At 45.0% G+C, this 19865-nt stretch overlaps 1 protein-coding gene and 1 pseudogene across 2 annotated transcripts in view; one reads left to right on the top strand and one right to left on the bottom strand.

Moving 5' to 3' along the window:
* The window catches only part of THSD4 (thrombospondin type 1 domain containing 4), a 715204-nt gene that overhangs the window by 331752 nt on the left and 363587 nt on the right, over nucleotides 1-19865 (bottom strand). The gene's annotated exons all lie outside the window — the stretch shown is intronic.
* LOC136375963 (nucleolar and spindle-associated protein 1 pseudogene) lies at nucleotides 1147-1934 on the top strand (annotated as a pseudogene).

Here is a 19865-nt window from a genome sequence, read left to right as displayed (position 1 = left end):
ATAGCAATTTTAAGTCAATGAAAATAAAAAAGTTGTGTCTAGGAAAATAAATAAAACATGTAGAAATCTGCCTTCATTTGCCAGGTATCGTTCAAAAGTTATTTTCTTCTCCTAAAGACTTATAGGGTTGTTTTTTTTTAATCTGACAACAGAAAGCTGCAGTATGTTTCAAAAAATTAAATCAAATTCCCATCAGCATACCCAAACAGCCTCGCCTTTTGTTCTCCAAATTTCCCTGCTTCTTACCTTACATCAACTAATGAAAAGTCTTTGTGTCAGACTTTGAGTAGCATATCTGTGAATTAGTCCCCATACCATTCCCAAAGGTCAAGTTGGCCTTCTACCTCACCTCCTTGATCTAGCCATAAAATCCCCAATCCAGAAGCAATGATTAGGAAAGTGCAAACTCTAATAAAAGTAATTTAATTAGTGTCAAGGAATGAGAAAGCTTACCCAATTGAAAGGACTATGGTTTGGTTTCAGACACAGAAGCTGCAAGCATGATTAATAGCATAGACAAGATGACACAGGGAATGGGATTTAAGTCTGCTGGTACTTCCTGGTGAAATACATTCATCTAATACCTCACTGAGGTGCAGGGGAGGCATTGAAAACATCTGACAAAAAAAATCTGCAAGTGATCAGACAGCATTCACAGATCCCAAATGTGGCTTGCAAAGAAAGAAAATACTCTGCTCAATTTTCCTGCAGTGTCTCTGTCCCCCTGGCCAGCCACCACACTGTCAGGGGCCTGCTGCTCTCATAGTTGTGTCAGTTACAAGACATGAAGGAGACCTGTGGTTTCAAGAAATATTAAAGACCTGTTGGGCACTAGTTTTGAAAGACCCCGTGGAGCTTGGAAGATACTCAGCATGGTTTCCTGAACTGTGATTGCGATGACCATCCCCTAAGTGGAGGAGCCGACCTCCTTCAAGTACAGTGACCTGCAGAACCTAGCCAAGAGTCTGGGCCTTCGAGCTACCCTGAGGGCAGGCAAGTTGCTAAAAGCCTTGAAAGCCCACCTGAAACAGGAAATAAGAAAAGAAAATGAAAATCAGGATGAAAGTCAAACTTCTGCATCCTCTTATGATGAGACTGAGATACAGACTAGCAACCAGGAACTAGCTGAGAGGGAACTAGCTGGCTATGTCACCAAAACAAGGAGAAGGCACAGGACTGTCCACAGGAATCCTGATTTCCAGCAGGGTCATTCAATATGTTATGAGAAAAAAAGAAACATTTGAACAACGCAATTTATTTAATGAACCGAAGAAGCAATCTGTCAGTAAGGAAGTGGTGGCAACTCCAATTGGTCTCAAAGGAAGACTCTTTATGGCTTGTACTCATGCAAGCCAGGGACACTGGCAAGGCCGGGCCCAGGGCACTGCAGATCAGAGCACCTCGGGTGTGAACGGGTCAGTCAAGCACTCCAGACTCTCAGGAACTAAAATGAATGTCAGGTTTTCAGCCACTACCAAAGATAATGAGTACAAGCATTCACTGACCAAAACTCCAGCCAGAAAGTCTCCACATGTGACCATATCTGGAATACCCCAAAAGGCCAGGGTATGGTTGGAACAAACAAGTTAAAGACCACAAAGGGGAATTCTTCTCCAGTTATTGCCCCACTGCAGTTGACAGCTGAAGCAGCAGACTCCGGTCTCCAACAGAAAACCAGTGTTTGATCTCAAAGCAAGTTTGTCTCGTCCCCTCACATATGAGCCACACAAAGGAAAACTGAAACCATGGGGACAATCTAAAGAAAATAAATGTCCAAATGACCATGTAAACAGAGTTATCTTCCACAAGAAAACTTACTAGCAACCTCGTTTCCAGACCAGGGAGGAGCAATGGAAGAAGCATGAGCAAGAACGGAAGGAGAAAAAAGCAAAGGTTTTGGGAACTCGGAGGGCCTCATTATGGCTGCAGATTAATAGTTTCACATCCTGTAAATATTCCTCTATTCTGAACCTGTTTTGTACATAATTTTATAGTCCTTCCCACTTTAGTAAAAGACCTTTTTCTGCTCTCAACTTTATTCATAATATGTAGTGTTGGTGGGTTCTTCACATACTGGGAAGATATGACTACCTTAAAGCTTACAATTTCTTCTAAATGGTTTTAACCTAAGTCCCTGTACAACTCAGTTCTCTAGTAAGACCCAGCCTATATTCTTTTTTTATATCCTATAAATTCTTGAGCTAGATTTTTAATGTCGAGTTCTTGCTGCTGCCTCTAATATTAATAGAATTGCAATTCTCTTCTAGGCAAGAGCATTTACCTGGTGGCAGCTAGTTATACCACAAGCTTTAGTAGAAACTGAACAGTAAGCTGGGAAAAACGACCTCTTCTTTCTCTAGAGAATCTAGTCATCTTAATGAAACTGTGGGACTTAAGGGTTGGTTATGGCATCAATGTTTTATCAATGCAAAGTGGTTCTTTTTCAAGCTTATGCACCTTCATGTAATTGCCATCTCACTCAATATATCCTAAAAACAAATCCTCTATAGCTCATTCTAGCCTTGCTTATTTAACAATATACAGGGCCATATTAAAATTTGAGGACTGCTGCTTTAGGGATTGAGTTACTTAGCATCATATCCATGTTTGTTGCACCTAAATTGAGGTTCTCAGTTTTGTACTGCTTCCGATGTTCATAAATAAAGTTTTTCTCAAGGTGGTAAAAAAAAAAAAAAGACCTGTTGGCCTGCAGAAAAATGACAGAAATGTTCATCTCCGGTAACAGCAAATAGTCCCTTTCTCTAATGGCCCTTTAAGGAAGCACAGTGAGGGACAGGTTCCAGGGTACTTTGCCACACTGCTCAGGGTCTGGAGGAAAGCCCAGATGGTTCATGTCCCTTGCAATCATTCATTTGGTTGCCAGGGATCTCCCATTATCAGAAAAGATTTTTGTTGTTGTTGTTATATGTTACATAATTATAGGGAGGGTATATGTTTTAAATCACCTAAAAATGACTTGAAGTTTGGTTGCTGAAATTCTCTTCAGCTGAAATTCAAGATCTAAACTTCTCTTCACAATGCTGCACTATATTATGACAGGTAACTAAAAGTGCTGTAGTTTGATTTTGTTAATATTTAATACATCCTTCAGGTAGAATTCACCAAATCATGTCCTCAATGACAGTGGATTTTTTACCTTTTTAAACCTGGGGACCAGTGACATAGCCTGCCGGAAATGAAAACACGAAACGAATAAAATTTTATCGTTTTACTGCATACAACAGTGCAACACAGAATACAAGCTGGTGTTTGATTTCTGAACTCCACATGTACGATGCATTGAATAGCACTTAAGTTTGTCCAAACGCTTTTTGTCTACTGCACATGATTTGTGAATGCTCTACATAGTGAAAAAGGTTGTTTGAACAAGCATACAAGTTCCAAAGATATCTAAGACAACCTCAATAGTATTTTCATCAATGATACAGGCTGATGAGTGGCTATCACCCTGAGTATAAGTGAATTCAACTAAGAGCATTGGGCCTACAATCTTCATACAACAACTCTTTTGTAGACCGGCACAAAATTTCTGGCAGACCAATGGTTGAAAAATACTGCCCTACGACAAGTTGCATCTTTCTACTTAATAAATATGTCTCTACAGATATTGCATGTGAGTGGTCACTTATTAATACATGAGGATGGAGGGTATACTTCTTCATATTGTTATATCCCATCTTACAGGAGGCTTAACTAAGTATATGCAACCATACAAGGTCATGTAAATTAAAAATAAGTAGATACATAACATGGCTAGTAGTGGCATCAGCAGAAAACACATACTGTTTGCCTTCCCATGTGCTTGCTTGAGGTCGGTTTGGAGTTCTCTGCACTCATGTGATACAGGATTTACAGGACCAGGGCCGGCTCCTCGCTCAGAATGAAGACAGCTAATTCTGCTTAGCTAAACCCAAGGGACATTCTCCTCTGGGTCCTCACGAAAAGGCTGCTGCAGAACCTGATGAGCAACATCTTTAAGGAAAACAGTGCACAGCAACACCCAGAGGTTTCACAGGGCTGCTCCTTCCAACAGCCCTCCAGGAAGGCTGAGAGCACAAGCCCCCTCCCTCGGGGATCAGAACAGTTTGATCTGGGCACACGACTTTGCCGCATTGTCCCTGATCCAGGGACAGACTTGGGAGCAGGCAGAATGATGGCTTGTAATCATTTCTTAGGCTACAGAACACTGTCTTTATTTATTTATTTTTATTTTTTGTATTTTCCCGAAGCTGGAAACGTGAGGCAGTCAGACAGACTCCGGCATGCGCCCGACTGGGATCCATCCGGCATGCCCACCAGGGGGCGATGCTCTGCCCAACTGGGGCGTCGTTCTGTTGCAATCAGAGCCATTCTAGTGCCTGAGGCAGAGGCCACAGAGCCATCCTCAGCACCTGGGCAAACTTTGCTCCAGTGGAGCCTTGGCTGCGGGAGGGGGAGAGAGAGACAGAGAGGAAGGAGAAGGGGAGGGGTGGAGAAGCAGATGGGCGCTTCTCCTGTGTGCCCTGGCAGGGAATCGAACCCGAGATTCCTGCACGCCAGGCCGACGCTCTACCACTGAGCCAACCGGCCAGGGACCAGAACACTGTCTTTAAATAAAGACTTTCTTGGGAGTAAGAAACACAGAAAAGTGGGTTTGGGGAAGTGGATGGGAAGGGCAGTTTAGGGGTGCTGACAGCCAGGCTTTGGAGATACAAGCAGAATGGGAGATGCATGGGGATGTCTGGACTGCTATTGAAGCTTGGAGAGCCACCAGCATGAAGGAGAAGGCTGAAACAATGGGGAAGAGCCCACCCAGCCAAGGGGTAAAAATAGAAGCATCCGATGACCCACAGATAAGAGAGTTGCTCAAAAAGGAGAGGAAGCAAAGTCTTTTCTTTCTTTTTCTTCTTCTTTATATTATTTATTTATTTATTTTAGGTGAGAGGAGGGGAGATAGTAATGGAGACTCCAGCATGTGCCCTGACCAGGATCCACCTGGCAACCCTATCTTGGGCCGATGCTTGAGTATTGAGCTATTTTTAGCACCTGAGGCTGAATGTTTGGACCAACTGAGCCAACCTCAGCACCTGGGGCCATGCTAGAACCTATCGAGCCACTGGCTACAGGAGGGAAAGAGGGAGAGAAGGGGGAGAGGGTAGGAGAGAGAAGCAGATGGTCGCTTCTCCTGTGGCCCTGACTGGGAATCAAACCCAGGACATCTACACACTGAGCTGATGCTCTATCACTGAGCCACCAGCCAAGGAGGCTTTTCTTTCTTTCTCCGATACATGCAGCATCAGGCTCCCAACGTGACTCCATGTTGTAATCCCAGTCCTGTCACTTTCAAGTGTCTCTTGCTACCTGCCTGTGCTTTCATTGTCCCAGCACAAGAGCAGCATTCAGTGTAGAGAAATGAACTTGAGACCTGGATCGGTAGGGCAGCCCAGCCCCTTCCCTCCACCTCTGGGCTCCTCGGGGCAATTTCTCCACACAGTTTTCCTCACATATGCACATATACTCACAGCTTTAGAAGCTGTCAGCTTGTGTTCTTATTCAAGTCCATATAAAGGAGGAGAGCAAGGCACCGTTCCATGGGGCCAGCCATGTTCCACAGGCAGCTGGTTCTGGCTGGCTCCACATGGGCCTGGAGCCTCTTCTCAGTGCTGTGACATCATGGCTCTGGTTTTTGAAATGTGGTGGATTACAAATGACTTGCATGTTTCCCTCTGTGCACAGTGCCTGCCATTTTAGAGACTGATCTGCATATATATCCCCACAGGCCACAGGTGATGCGTGTAAATGAGAGTGGGCACGGCCACATTCCCTAGAAGCCCGAGTTTAGATAGTGCTGGAGAAGTGAGAAGCTCTGCCCGCACCCTATGTGGGAGGGTGTCAGGGGACTTAACCTGAGCTCACCCTGAAAAGAAGGACAGCAGGCCTTCTTGAAGGTTTCCTCTTCGGGATTAAGACCATCCTAACGAAGAGGAGGATTGAAGGCCACCTTGGGGCTGAGGGCAGCTGGTGCTTCCTGAGGGTCCCCATTCTATGAGCCAATGTCTCACGTTTCTGGAATGAGGGGATCAGCTGCTCAGCAGGAGGCTTGGCAATGACTCTGCTACAGGTTCCCTTTTGGGGTGCTAAAAGAGAGTGGTACTAGCAACTGCTTTGGACTTGGTAGCTGCCTTGAAGACAAACAGAACCTCTGGAGCAGCTGTCAGCCTAAGACATTGGGAGCTGTTTGACGAAAGCTATGAGCAGCTGAGTGTCAGGAGCAGATAAGGGGTGGGACAAATAACCATCTGAAATGGACAGAGGCAAACAATAACCTGAGCTGCTGTTGGTGGAATGTCGGTGCTGTGTCATGCCCTTGGCTGAGCCCTTTGTATACATGTGTGGACTTATATAATCAAAATCGAATACTATGATCCAATCCCCATTACATTGATATTACATTGATGAAGAAACTGCAGAAAATCCCAGTTAGTAAGTGGCTGAGTGGGGATTTGAACTCAACACCCATTTCTTAGCCATTTCTTTTACTCACTAACCCTGGGAGCTTGTTAAAAATGCAGACTCTTGGGATTCACATCTAAGGCCTCCCACACTTAAATCTGCATTTTAATAAGATCCCCATGTGATCTGGGCGCATCCAGGTCTGAGACACAGGACCCTAAAATCATTCTGCCACCGCTGGCTTAATTTAGAGTCACTGGCAAGGTCACACAATGGGAAATAACTACAGACCCGTTTAGATGAAAAGTAAATTGGGACAACCACTGTCAGAAACAATTTAGCAATATCTATTAAAATTTAAAATGCACACTCCCTTTAACCCAGAACTGCTACTTCGGGGACTTCATTCTACATATAAACTCCGACACGTGTGCAGAGATCTATAACAAAGGTCACAATTGTGTGGAATAGCAAACCTCAAAACCCATCATCAGGTGCAGCAGGCAGGTTCAAATTATGACTATCAGAGGGCTCGATAAAGGGGCTGTGAGCAACGCTGTTGGGTAAGACAAAGAGGAAGTCACAGGGCAGTGGTTCTCAAACCTGAGGGTGCATCAGAATTACCTGGAGGGCTTGGTAAACAGACTGCTGGGCCCCAGGCCCTGACCATCTGATCTTCAGGCCCGGGAACCTGCATTTCTCAGTGCCCTGGTGGCGCTAATTGTGCTGGTTCAGCACCACTCTTAGAGAGAATCACTTGCGTAGTGAAAAACCTTGGACTAGCAAGGGTGAAGGAGAAGCCCTCAGGCCCAATGGGACAAGGAGAGGGAGAGACTACTGGGACCCCAGAGGAGACGGTCATCCGGAGAACACCTAAGGTGACCTTGTAAGGAACAAGGCAAGGGGGAAAATATCCCAACCTCATGCTCATCCTTCCCTCCTGTCTCCTGTTCAGCTTCCCACTGGCCACAGGGTCTGGCGGTGCCCGAGGAAGGTAACACACAGCAGATTGCTTACAGGAAGCCATGGAGAACTCTGCGGATATGACCAAGAATAAAGTGTACTGTAATGCTGCCACTTGTGTTCAAACAGAGTAGCACGGCCCTGAAGGGCACAGGAGGCTGTGAACAAGGGGGGCCTGGCTCTGGGGCTCTGGGGTGCCAGGAGTGGGTGAAGCATGACTGTGGAGGCGTCCGAGGGGCTAGTGGTTGGGTGCACCTAGCCAGAGAACCACATAAAGAGGAGAGGGAACCTCAGGAGGCTGCTCAGAAAGGTCCAGCACCAGTGGGCCTGAGAGGGGACCACAGGCCACCATGGAACCTCTTACGTGGCCCTCCCTGAGGAGCCTCATTGGGTTAGGTTTCACCCTCGATGCACATTTGAACCACCAGGAAAGCTTTAAGAAATGCCACCTAGACCCTGGTCCTGAAAGTTCCTACTGAACCAGCCCAGGGTAGGGCCGGGCTTGTGAGTAAGGCTGCCCCAGCTGCACATCGTTGCGTCATGCGCTCCCACCCCAGCCACTCCAGACTCTGCCTCCCACACTCTTCATAGCCTGTCCCCAGGGTCCTTGCCACTCTCTCCTCTGCCCCAGAAGCTGTAGCAACAGGAATGGAGTGCTCTCTGCCTGCCTCTCTTCTCTGTGTAGGGCTGTGAGCACACTGGTGAGACCCGGCCCCTGCCTCTGTCACAGTGGTATGAGCATATCAGGCCTTAGTACTGAAGCTGTTGCTATTATTCAAGAAAACAGTAATGTGCCAACAGGTCACCTTGTAGATTTGAAAGCCTGGACACAGTAACTCTGATTCATCCAATCCACAGCCCCAGCAGGGGCTCTTAAAATAGTATTGAATGATGTAAAAACAGGTTAAGATTCATAAAACTGAACGCAGTCCATAAGAGCTGTGAAAAGATTCGGAAACATTAGGAAACAAACAAACAAACAAACAAAAATCAACCCTAAGAATGCAGTATTTAAAACAGACCTCGGCAAGCAAGAGCATCTGCAACCGTGGGCCTGTGCGACCCAGCACTCTCCCCACCAGGGCTACGCAACAGCTCAGCTCACAGTCCCCCCAGGCTCCATTTCCTCCCCATGCCGTCTTTCTAAATTTAGAATGCAAAATTTACCACTCACATCGTTTCAATTAAGCTGACATATGCTTTATGAGAATAACATCCTGTAAAATCAACCTCCTGGAAAATCCAGATGCTTGTTTCCAGCGCGCAGGACCGCAAAGATGCATCGGGAGAGGGGCTGTTTCTGGAACATTCATCTCGGAATGAAGGACAGTTCCTCAGGGAGGCCATCCCAGTTTGTCAGCTATGGAACTCTGCCTGTGAGTGAAGGCAGCGAAGCCTTTGTCTGTGAAGAAGAGCAGAGGAACCTTCCATTCGGAGGCTGTAAGTCACGGCTCTGAGGGAGGACAGAAGCAGGGACGTGCGGGCGGGCCTGAGCCTGTTGGAGAAGGTCCCACTCCGATAAGCCTTTCATAGGTACTTGGGACAATTAGTCTAGAATGGGTTAACTTCAGCTGGTGGGGACAATGGCAGTGAAGGACAAACAATAGTAGTTAGTATTTAATGAACATCTAATGTGTACCAGACAGCATGTTGAGCACTTTACTGCATTAAGTTATAAAGACGAATTATTTACAACACTCCGAGACATGGCTGCTGCTAGTATACACCTCCACAGAGATGGGTGAGTCACACAGTCCCTGGTTACACTGCTAGATGGTGGCCAGGCTGGAAATCCACGCCACTGTGTGACGGCAGAGGGCTCTCATAGCCAACGTCACTGGGCATGATGGGTTATCTTCCTGACAACATTGTGAGGAAGGTTTTATTCAACCCATTTTATAGATGAGGACACTGAGGAGTAAAGAGTTTGGGGGACTCGCCTAAGGTGATAGGCTTCATATGTGGCTGAGCCAGGATCCGAACCCAGGTGTGTCTGAGCAGAGCCCTCCTTGCTCCTGAGCACTAGACTCTCCTTCTCCCTTCACACTATATGAGGCACATTCTGACTGAGGTTGCAGACAGGCCAGGGCAAGACCAAAGGGGGAGATGGGAAGTGGTGGGCTGGGAAGCCCTGGAACAGCACAGTGAGACCCAGTCTGCCAGCTCAGAGCTGACCCTGGTGAGCAAGAGGGTCCAACGGAGAGGCCAGAGTGGAACACCCTATTCTCAGGGGATGAAACAGAAAGGATTTAGCACATTTACCATCACAAAGGGAGGAAGGGCTTCCTGTAAGAACATTCTGGAAACTCTGTCCCCTGCCCCTCTCTCCATGTGTTTGTTGATACCTCCACCTGCCTGCCCTAGTCCTCAGTTCTGAATCTCATCATGCAGAGGGCCAGTGTGCTCATGTTCAGGACCCAGGGGCAGTAGTACGGGGGTTGGGACAGACCACAGGGGCCGCGGCAGAGCAGAAAGCCAGGCTGGAACGGCCCATGACATAGGAAGGCAAGGGAATGCTCCGGAGATCTCAGGGCCCCAAACCAGCATGTTCTTTCTGCTTTTTCCTCAGAAATATTTTCTTTGCTTAGCCAAAAAGCTCAAAAATAAAATACAAAAATAAAAATAACAGCCTGATAACTTTAATATACCGCCAATCTTTTGAACTGGGTGAGTTTCAAGTCCTGACTCAGCTGCTCATAGCTTTGTGACCTTGAGCAAATCAGTAAAGTTGTGTGACATGGTTTCCTTACCTGTGAAATGGGGACAATACTTCCTAATAAAGTGGTGATAAAAATTAAACGGATCAATACATGTAAAATGCTTAGACTGGCACCTGGCACTCCACCAAGTACATGTCAGCAATCGTCATCTTCTAGCGGTGGTCACTGGGTTGTCGAGGACACGCACACAGGGACTACAAAAGTGCAGCTCTCCCAAGGCTCTAAGTAGTCCGGCTCTAGGACAGAAACCTACATTTTCAGTTTTTCTGGAGCCCCCTGGGTGGGCAGTGGGTAGAACTCTGACAAGTTACCAAATCCTGTTCCATAATCTTTGGATGCAAATCATCATTGTAAATCAAGGGTCTGACTTTTTTAAAGATTAAGTTTATTGGGGTGACAGTGGTTAATAACATTACATACATTTCATGTGTACAACATTATATGATAATATGACATCTGTACTCCCTACTGCATGCTCACGATTCAAAGTCCGGCTTCCTTCCATTACCATCCATTTGACCCCTCGCCCCTCTTCATCCTCTCTACTCCCCCATAACCACCATTCTATTGTCTGTATTTATGCATTTTGTTTTGCCAAAGCTCTGACTTTTAATAAACTAGTAGTAATTATAAATCACTTCTATAAAAAATGAATTTTATAAAAACATTACTTTAAATACTACTAGGTCTTAGGTTATGGGACCTCTTATACTTGTTACCTAAAGCTGAGAGGCTGTTTCATGACTTTAGGCCCTTGCACAACTTGGTCTCTGCCTGAACATCTCCATGTCTCCATGTCTACTTCCACAGGCTTCATGAACTCCTAGTCATACAGCAGAACCCAGCTCAGACATGCCATATGTGTCTCTTAGACATTGAGCAGATATTTATACAGTATGCTTTACTCTATAATATAATTGCTCATGTTTAGCTTTCCCCACTAGATAATGAGATCTGTGGAGACAAAGATCATGTTTCAGTCATCTTTGTGCCTTTGTTATGTAGCACATGGTGTTCGCAAATATCTCTGAAAAGCCTGCTCTGTGTCATGCACCACGTGAAGCGCTGAAGAAGGACACAACAGCAAGAAAGACCAGTGTCGTGGAGCTCATGTGGAGGGAGATAACCACATCACAAATTTCCTGCCTTCACCCCCCCCCCAAAAAAAAAGAGCAGTCTTTCAGAGATATATTTGATGCAGATGTGTTGAGCATATATATCCAGCTAAATGCAATCATACAGGTGCCGTTTAGCAGATGAATATCAACTGTGCCTCACTGGAAGGGTGCTACAGAAGGAGCTGGTGTGTAGCTGCTCAGTTTTGAAACCAGCCACCAGTGTGTGTCTGTAGACCCATGGGAAGTGGGGGGCATACCAAGGACATCCTTACATTGCTCTTTCACTGTCCATCATGGCTGTTGACCTGTGAACCTGCTGTTGCTTTCTGAGAACTGGTTAAGTCTGGAATTGTGACCTAAGTCCACTGACACCATGATGTGTGTGTGCAAACCAGGCTTATGTGTGCAATCCAAGGTATTCTCTCCCCCAGCACAAAAGCACGGGGCCTGAGCAATGAATGGCACAGGAAGTTAGCATTGTTTATAAGCATTTTCAGCAGAATCTTCTTTGTAAGTGAGCTGTGGGTATTTGAGAAAATTATCCTAGGTCAAATGTGAAGTGTAAAGGGAGCCTGATCCTATATCAAACTAGGCAGGGTGAGGAAAGATGAATGTTTGTTGTTACAGGTGTAGGAATCTGCAGGATGTCTCCTGATATTTATTCTCCCTTTCTTCCCTAGTAATAGAACCCCCAGACATTAGCTGGGCACATATAGAGACTCTATTTCCCAGCCTACCATATAACTAAGTCCTGGCCATCAGGATGAAGGCAGAGTGCGATGTGCAACCTCTGGGAAATATTCTTAAAGGAGACAGCATGACCTTCATGCAGGCTGGAATGTATGTGTAGGGGCTGGAGCTGCAGCAGTCATTTTGGTTGGTGAGATGACCTTGGGAATGGAAGCCAAGCATGAAGGAATAAGATGAAAGAAGACCTCACACTGAGGACAAAGAACTGCCCTGCCACTCTCTGACTTCTTTAATGTGAGACATGAAGTCATCTCTTGCTATCATGTCATCTTTGGTAACGTTGGCCAGTTCATGAAACGTAAACCCATACCATGTGGTTTTGTGCAGAAAATAGGTCTGGGGGCTTAGCTAACAGGACAGACCCCAGGGCGGCACGTGAAGGTGTGGAAAAGCAGGAGACAGCAAACCCAATTTCTCAGGCAGTCATGGGAAGTGCCTTCGAACATCTGGGCCTGTCCATCTGAATCTAATAAGATTTCTGGGAGGGAAAAATTGAGCTAGCAATCAAAATATGTAAATCGGATTGTAAATGTGAGGGTGATCCCTCAGAGGGAACACCCAGTTAAAGTTCTGGTGGGGAAGGCTCTCCAAGTGGAGGACCTCAAGGCATTAGGCCCAGGGGTACATGCTCCCAGCACAGTGTCATATGATGAGCTGAGCAGGGTGCGAGGGGTGGGCCCAGAGACAGTGGAAGCCAGGTCTCAAGAGGCCCTGGAGAGGTGAAGATTTCATCTTCACGGCCACAAGGCCGGAGCTTCTCCAAGTTTAATCAGTGGTGGACGAATCTAAGAAGTTCTCTGGCTGCAGCACAGAAAGCAGAGCAGGGACAACGAGCGTAAAGCAGGAGAGTGCACTTCTGGGCCACCGGGCCACCACAGCAGTCTGGGCAGGGGTACTGGCCTGCCAGGGGAGGGTGGGCAGGGGAGCAGGCTGAAGAGCAGAGCAGCCAGTCAGGAGGAAAACAGGGAAACTCAGAGTCCCCACCAGGAGGTTTCTGCCTCAGGGCCAGAGAAGGGAGGTCTGACAGATAAAGGACATGACCTTTTTGACCTTTGTGGGCCTCAGGTAAAGGGCTTGGGGCACAGGTGGGCAGGGTCACACTACAGCATACATACCTAGGTCTGACCCTGTCCTCTGGCCGAGTTTCTCCTCCTCAGGCCTCTCTGTTCCCCAAGTTTAAGTGCAAGAGGGAATGGAGAGGAGGAAGAAGAAATATCCTCTAGAATTCTCAAGGGAGGGTGCGTTGGACGCCCTTTCCTGTGCCAGTTTCATGCTGGTCCCTGGATGTTTCACAGTTCTCACAGCAGCATGAGCACTGACCCCCATGGAACTGCCAATAAATACCATGAAGGGGCTTCCTCCTCTCAGTCACTGTCTACAGCTTGTGTAAAATGCCCACAGCATTCTCTTCCATCTCCTCCACCTCCAGCGGATGCCTCCTTGTGCTGTACAAACAAGAGAGCAACAGAGCAAGGCTGGGGAAACAATCCATTAGATTACTCTTTTCCCCACGGGGAGATGAACACCAATGATGCAGCTGATGAAGTCTTATTTATACGTAGATAACTTGGGCAGCAGGGAGAAAAAGTCTGGGCACATATAAATCTTAAATTTAAAGGTACGTCACCCAGATTTTAAATAATGAGTCCCTTTCCTTTGGGCTCATTATATTTGAAGCCATGGAGAAAATCATAAATCTGTCCTTTAGCTTTATAATGTAGAACAGGCTTGAAACTCCCCAAAGGGTAGCGGGAACAGCTCCTGAGTCCTGTCATGTGTCTGCCCCTGTCCTTTTCTCACAGGGCCCTAATTCACTGCAGCGCAAGCATCCAGCTGTGCAACCACAGCCAAGATGCAGGAGGAGCCCCACGCCTCAGTCCAAGGGGACTCTACTGTTTGTCACTGTTATCTAAGGACGGGGATGGCCACACTGGACATTCTGAGGGAAACCCTGCTCCAATTAATAAAAACTTTGCTTTGTTTAGTGTGAAAGGCAAGAAGAGACTAATATACTTGAAAATGAGTATAAACAGGCTCATTTAGCAAAGAATTTCAGTGGCTAAAAGCTCAGATTTCCTAGCTTTTCAAGGGAGAGCCAAGAGCTTGAGTTCTGTTGTGAGTCACCCACCAGGAGAGAAACCACTCAGCCAAGGGCCACACACAAGTACCAATTTTACTGAGTTTGAAAAGTCTCCAATGTTCACTTTCACTTACCATTCAGGAGATATATAAATTGGTGTTTAAAATGCATATGCTCCTTTTCCTAGGTAGGGAGTTAGAGATGAAAGGGAAGAAGTGATGTTTTCACCTTTTAGTCCAATTGACAGTCATAGTTTTAGAAGACCACAGAATAAGTGAGAAATTGCTAGCCAGTGACCTAAGTGGGGGCTTATGAAACAGTAATCTGTGATTCCTTGTGCAGGAACAATCTATATCTCATTTCTAAAGAAACACTCCTGGACAGCAGGCTTGGCCATGATTTTTTTTTTTTTTGGATTTGAAACCAAAAGCAAAGGCAACAAAAGCAAAAATAAACAAGTGGGTCTATGTCAAAATAATAAGCTTCTGCACAACAAAGGAACCATCAAGAAAGTGAAAAAGGCAGCCTAGGGAATTGGAGAAAATATTTGCAAATCATATATCTGATAAGGAGTTACTTTATTTCCCCATGTATAAGCTGCACCCTTTTTGGAAAAATTTGGGGTCTAAAAACTGGGTGCATCTTATACAGTGGTTGTGGCATTTCAAATGCCATAGGTAGAACTGAGGTTGAGGCAATATATGAAGACAGTGATTCATCATCAGACACAGATGAGGACAAGCTAATGGATGGGAGTTTTGACAGTGATGAGGAGTTGTATGAATTTTATGATGAATAAAACTTGAGTTCAGTAACTTTATGTAATACATTTATTTTCAAATTTTGGGCCCCCAAATTAAGCTGCGTCTTATACATGGGGAAATATGGTAATAGTCAAACTATGTGAAGAACTCAAACAAGTCAACAGCAAAAATCCCCCAATCTGATTTAAAAATGGACAGAGGAAGTTAATAGACGATTCTCCAAAGAAAACATACAGATGGCCAACAGGTACGTGAAAAGATGCTCAATGTCACTAATCACACCAGGGAAATGCAAATCAAAACCACAATGAGATGTCACTTCACTCCAGGTCAGAATGGTGCTCATCATGAAAAGAAAAGGAAACCCTCACACACTGTTGGTTGACTGTAAATTTGTGTAGCCACAATGGTAAGCAGTATGGAGATTCCCCAAATATTAAAAATAGACTACCACATGATCTAGCAATTCCACTTCTGGGTTTATAGACAAAGTAATGAAACCACTATTTCAAAGAGATATCTGCACTCTCGTGTTCACTGCAGCATTATTTACAATGGCCAAGATATGAAAACAACCTAACTGACCACTGATGAATGAATGGCTAAAAAAAATGTGATCTCTTCTCCCAGGAAGAAATACAAATGGCCAACAGATATATGAAAAGATGCTCAGCTTCATTAGTTATTAGAGAAGTGCAAATCAAAACTACAATGAGATACCACCTCACCCCTGTTAGATTAGCTATTATCAACAAGACGGGCAATAGCAAATGTTGGAGAGGCTGTGGAGAAAAAGGAACCCTCATACACTGTTGGTGGGAATGTAAAGTAGTACAACCATTATGGAGGAAAGTATGGTGGTTCCTCAAAAAACTGCAAATAGAACTACCTTATGACCCAGCAATCCCTCTACTGGGTATATACCCCAAAACCTCAGAATCATTGATACGTAAAGACACATGTAGCCCCATGTTCATTGCAGCACTGTTCACAGTGGCCAAGACATGGAAACAACCAAAAAGCCCTTCAATAGAAGACTGGATAAAGAAGATGTGGCACATATACACTATGGAATACTACTCAGCCATAAGAAATGATGACATCAGATCATTTACAGCAAAATGGTGGGATCTTGATAACATTATACGGAGTGAAATAAGTAAATCAGAAAAAAACAAGAACTACATGATTCCATACATTGGTGGAACATAAAAACGAGACTAAGAGACATGGACAAGAGAGTGGTGGTTACCAGGGGTGGGGGGAGGGAGGACGCAGGAGGGAGGGAGGGAGAGAGTTAGGGGGAGGGGGAGGGGCACAGAGAAAACTAGACAGAGGATGACAGAGGACAATCTGACTCTGGGTGAGGGGTATGCAACATAATTTAATGACAAAATAACCTAGACATGTTTTCTTTGAATATATGTACCCTGAATTATTAATGTCATCCCATTAACATCAATAAAAATTTATAAAAAAAAATGTGATCTATCTATAAATATATATATTTACAAATATTGATCGATATGACCTATGCAACTTATGACCATTCGACTTTATGACCACAATCGCTAGCCACGACTGCTCCGCGTCTGGCAGCTCAAGCGTTGCCCAGCTGGGCGTACAACAGTGCGGACCAGCTTCCGGCAGCACTACCATCACCGCGTGCACCGTTTCAACTGTTATCCCAGAATTGGTACAGCAATTTGTGTTTTGTGTCTTGGATATTTTTCATCAAACCCCTCCCAAGATGTCTACCAAGAGGAAATTGTCTTTGCAAATATTAAACTAGTTGTACTGGTAGTGCAGTGTTTTACTTAAACCTAACAAATGTAAAAATAAGAAACAAAATGGTGTAGAGATGATACAAATGGCATAAAATGAACAAAGAAAATTATGATATATAATAATGAAAGAAAATTATGATAAAATATGACTTAAGGATTTTTATAACATCATTTCACAGTACTGTACTTATAGCCTACTCAACTTACAACCAAATCGTGTTACGACCAGTCTGTCAGAACCAATCGTGGTCATAAGTCGAGCACTAGCTGTAATGGAATTCAGCTACAAAAAAAAAAGGAAATTCTGATACTTGAGACAACATGGATGGACACTGATGGCATTATGCTAAAAGAGACACAACTCAGACAGAGAAAGACAAATAATATATGTATGCTGTTATGTGTGTGTGGAATTAAAACAAAACAGAACTGAACTTGCAAAAACGGAGAACGTGGTTGCCAGAAGGCAGGGAGGCAGATGGGGAAAATGGGTAACAAACTTCTAGGTATGAGATGGATAGTTCTGGGGACGTAACGTGTAGCATGGTGAGCACAATTAACAATACTGTACTGCCTATTTGAACGTTGCTGAGAGAACATCTTGTAAAAGTTCTCATTACAAGAAAAAAATTTGTTATAACTATGTGAGGTGACAGATGTTGACTAAACTTATTAGGGTAATCATTTCACAATATATACATATAATCCATCATTATGCTATATATCTTAAACTAATATCATGTTATATGTCAATTATATCTCAGTGAAACTGGGGGAAAATAAAACAAAATTCTAAAAAAAGATATAAAAAACAAAACCGTTTATATCTCTCAACACTAGGGAAAATACAGCAGAGGAATTTCTGACCTGGAGAGTTTCATGTTTAAGCTTTGGAAGGGAAAAGCAGATGAGATCGTGAGACTATGCTCGAAGGCAATGAGTGTGTTCCAGGAAAACACTGGAGCTCTAGAACTACCATGAAAAAACTAGAGCCAGCCAATTGAGCATGCGGCTCACAACGTAATGAGCCTACAAACCCAGAGGCAGACTGTGGGCAACATGGTTACCTTGAATTGTTCCTCTTGATGTTAAGTACCTCTTCATGCTCTTCACCACAAATGGTGGTTGAGACTCACTACTACAGATCAGCAAACAATAAGAATAAATAGGCCCTGGCCGGTTGGCTCAGCGTTAGAGCGTAGGCCTAGCGTGCGGAGGACCCGGGTTCGATTTCTGGCCAGGGCACACAGGAGAAGTGCCCATTTGCTTCTCCACCCCTCCGCCGCGCCTTCCTCTCTGTCTCTCTCTTCCCCTCCCGCAGCCAAGGCTCCATTGGAGCAAAAATGGCCCGGGCGCTGGGGATGGCTCTGTGGCCTCTGCCTCAGGCGCTAGAGTGGCTCTGGTCGCAACATGGCGACGCCCAGGATGGGCAGAGCATCACCCCCTGGTGGGCAGAGCATCGCCCCATGGTGGGCGTGCCGGGTGGATCCCGGTCGGGCGCATGCGGGAGTCTGTCTGACTGTCTCTCCCTGTTTCCAGCTTCTGAAAAATGCAAAAAAAAAAAAAAAAAAAAAAAAAAAAGAATAAATAGGCCCTGGCCGGTTGGTTCAGTGGTAGAGCACTGACCCGGCATGTGGATGTCTCAGGTTCAATTCCTGATCAGGGCACACAGGAGAAGTGACTATTTCTCCACCCCCTCTCTCTCCCCCTCTTTCACTCTCTTCCTCTCCCACAACCATGGTTTGATTGCTTCGAGTGCATTGGCCCTGGGTGCTGAGGATGGCTCCATGGAGCCTCTACCTCAGGTACTAAAAATAGCTCGGTTGGAAGCATGGCCCCAGATGGACAGAACATTGGCCCCCAGATGGGGTTGCCAGGTGGATCTTGGTCAGGGTGCATGCAGGAGTCTGTTTCTCTGTCTCCCCTCCTCTCACTTGGAAAACAGGGGGAAAAAAAGAATAAACAAAAAGAAGTAAACCTTCTCTAAGCTAGCATCAATGACCAGTACTGGGTTGGGAAACAGAACCTAGCCTTTTCATGTATTTTCCACCCACTGCCTTCCCAATCTTTCTGATGTGGAAAGGGTGGGCTCTGTGGTGAAAGTTCCAGGCTAGAGTGGGCAATGTGTCTCCTACCTATAGTCATTGATCCAATGGAAGTCATACTCTGGTGGAAAACAAGATTCTGAGCTAGCATAAACTGTCTAAACCTAGTCACCAAATCTAAGACCCAAACAAAATGTGCAAGTCAGGGCATGAAGTAAAGAAAGTAGGAGAAATCATAGGTCCCTATACATAAGGCTGGACAAGAAGGATGGCGGGGATAGGCATGTGTTCAAAGGAATTTCTAAGGTGGAACAGAGATGACCAGGATGGCTTGTTACTGATCCATGTTTAGGTAGTTCATGTTGTTGTACAAGGTACATTAAAAGTTACTGATACGGCATAAATATATCTTGCACAGAAACTTACACAGTATACTCAAATATTTGGTGCTTTAAATTATGAAAGGCCATGAGCCTGAGAATCTAAACACATAGAGAGCAGACAATTTGTTTCAATGGGGAGGGTAAGATGAATCCAGGATAGCTAAAAAGAGTAGTTGATTAGGAGTTTAGAGATTTGGATTCAAATCAAGGTTATAATACTAATAAGAAACAAAGGGCCAAGGGAAAGACTCAGTCAATAGAGACAGCTTCATGGCTGTCCCCCAGATTGACCCAGGAGCTTTGGTGGTTAGGGAGCCCAAGCAGAGGGCAAAACAGTTCCCAGTTTGCTCTATTCCCTGTCTTCCACGGGAGCACTATAGCTGCCAACTGTGAAGGTCAGAGGCCCAGCATATATTGGTTAATCAAGACATCTGGCAGAGTCTCTCAGAAAATCCTTGTGGACAAGATGGAGAAATGCAGACCAGATGACAGTATAATTTGGGTGACACATAGTTGGCTGCAAACCTGCTCTCAGAGAGTGCTGATGGGAGGGGTAGGGAGGTGTCTAATAACTCGTCCCATGTCACTAGTCCTATTCCACTGCAAGTGACTTGGACACAAAATAGAATAAATGCTGATCAAAACTACAGATGACAGAAAGCTGCAAGATACTACCAAGATGGTGAAATCAAGATTGAAGAGTTAGCAAATATCAAAATGACTTCAACATTGGAATAAGAGCTGGACCAACAAGATAGAATGGGATAGAGATAAATGTGATGTCTTTAATTTAGGTTCAAAA

The sequence above is a fragment of the Saccopteryx leptura genome, chromosome 6, assembly GCF_036850995.1.
Source record: "Saccopteryx leptura isolate mSacLep1 chromosome 6, mSacLep1_pri_phased_curated, whole genome shotgun sequence".
In the NCBI taxonomy this organism is placed as follows: domain Eukaryota; kingdom Metazoa; phylum Chordata; class Mammalia; order Chiroptera; family Emballonuridae; genus Saccopteryx; species Saccopteryx leptura.
The sequence above is the reverse complement of the archived record's forward strand: the minus strand, read 5'-3'. Positions and strand labels throughout refer to the sequence as shown.